We start from the raw sequence: 2,469 nt of genomic DNA on the forward strand, positions 1-2,469 counted from the left end.
TAACTCCACCCGATGAGGTACAGTCATTTCAGTACAACACTTACCCCATCCACACAGCGGCGCTCTTAGCAATGGAGCTGTTCGAGAAGCCGCTGTGGGGATCGGGTAAATGAAATGACTACCTCATCGGGTGGAGTTAATTTGACCTCGGATCCAAGCTCTGTGACCATTCACAAGATCATCAGCTGTTAAATTCATCAGCTATCAATCAATGGGGGGCGTCCTAGTGCATTTTAAAACTGAAATGAAAATGGAAATTACAAGGAAGTGATGTTTAGAAAATTGTGTTGGATATTGCCTAGCAGAGAAGTCCTCGTGCAAGGAGCCTGGTTGACAGGACGCTTTTTTTAGTCCCTATAACTGTGATAACTTTTATTTTTATGCACTTTAGAATGTTTTTGCCCCCTTAACACCTCTTGTCCTATCGCAGTTTTTAAATTCCAAGGACGATAGATGGTAATAGCCTTTCCCTGGACAATACAATGAAAAGTTAGCATAATTATTGCTGCGAGCCTTACCGAGGAGCAACACTAATCTCAACAGACCGTGTGGGGCCTGGGCGCTTTTTGAATGCCACAAAGAACTCGATTTTCAGCCAAATTCTTTTCGTTACGGATGATTTTGAGTATATGCAGTCTCTCGGATCAGCGGCAGTAGTTGCGGATATGTGCGTGCTCAGCTCACACGATTGCCTACATGTTGGTTTCATGTTGCTGCTCTTCGGACTCGTTCGAACGGGTATATACTCCATGGGAGAATGCCATGGATGCACCGTAATACTAATACCAAGCTTGGTACTGTATATAAACATCACTTACTAGTCTATACGTTCTTGGGGTAATTGAGCCTACTTAATTGGGGTTCTTGTCCTACTTGAGGTTCTTGGGCTACTCGAGGTTCTTGGCCTACTTAAGGTTGTTGGCCTACTGGAGGTTCGTGGCCTGCTTATGGTTCTTGGCCTACTCGAGGTTCTTGGCCTACTTGAGGTTCTTCTCCTACTCGAGTTTCTTACCCCACTCGAGGTCCTTGACCTACTCGAGGTTCTTGGCCTACTCGAGGTTCTTGGCCTACTCGATGTGCTTCTAGGCGTTCTTGAACTATTTGCCTACTCGTGATCCTATAGCCTTTTTTAATTAATTGCTTGTAGACTTAATATTAAAAATGAGATTAACCAATCTTTTAAATTGACTTAGAGATATAGTCTCTTTTATATCACAGGACAGGTTGTTCCAGAGAACTGTTCCGCTATAACTAAAGCTGTGCGCGGAAACGGAACAATTAATTTGTTAACAGAGCCCCTCAAGCTTTCAAACTAAGCTGGGTGAAAAAGTACCTTGACAAAGGATTTATCTCCTTAATTCAAAGCATCGGATGTCTTCTTGCAGGAAATTTTACAAGCCTGGTCAAGTATTATCTACGAAGCTAAAAATTCTTCAAAGAAGCAGTTACTGTCACAGAGTCTCTGGTTAAACTATCTCTTTCGCGTCAATAATAAACCAATACACTTTATAGCATGGACAGAATATTGGTCATTTGATGGAAAATGAGAATAGATTTCCATCTTTTTCTGTATTTAAAGAACGCTATAACATAAAGACTACCTTTCTTTCTTTAATGAAAACGATTCTCAGGAAAACACCAATTTTGAAATTTTTCTTGATAAGTTTTTAAAGGCCAAAAATCCAAATAGCCTAGCATATAAAAAAACTTACAGAAATGAAACGAAAGCAGCCCGTTAACAGCCAAACGAAATGGCTTGCGCACTGTATGATAAATAAAAAGAAAATGAACTTACTGACTGGAAGGTGTCTTTCAGACTACCTTTTGAATGTAGTAGAAGATCAAAACTTTGCGTTTTTCAATTTAAAATCCTATACAGGAGGCTAGCCACTAACAGATTCTTTAAAAAGGTGAATTTAAATGAGAGTGATCTTTGCAATTTCTTTTATTTTATTTTGTAATCTTAAAGTATTTGATACAGTAACGACATAATACAACACTTACATACTTAAGAAAAACGTTAGAAATAAAATTACAATATTGCGTCGCAGTGATGAGTGGGGGGGGGGGGGGTGCTAATTTCCTGTCAATAGGGGGGCCAGATTGGATTAATTACCAAAATTACATAACAATAACAGGAAAAAAAAAGGGTGGGGGAAAGGAGAAAACATTCACAGCGCCTGAATTATTTTATGCCTCTTCTTTTTTAATGCTTTCTGCCTTCCTGTTATGGCTGAAATTTGTTTTTCTAATTGTAAATTACCTATAATCTGATAAAGCTATTCTAATATCGAAGGTTTTGTATTGTTGTACTTACGGTTAAAAATATAGTATATAGCTAGAAGTAGGCAGTGATTAACTAAATTTTCTCCTTTTTCGTCATCAAGACATAAACACACAGTTTTTCTTAGAACGTAAGAGGTTTGGATCAGGTCAGGAATTTTTTTTATGTTTTTCCAAAAAACATTT

This window comes from Montipora capricornis, chromosome 9 (genome assembly GCF_036669925.1).
Source record: "Montipora capricornis isolate CH-2021 chromosome 9, ASM3666992v2, whole genome shotgun sequence".
Lineage (NCBI taxonomy): Eukaryota > Metazoa > Cnidaria > Anthozoa > Scleractinia > Acroporidae > Montipora > Montipora capricornis.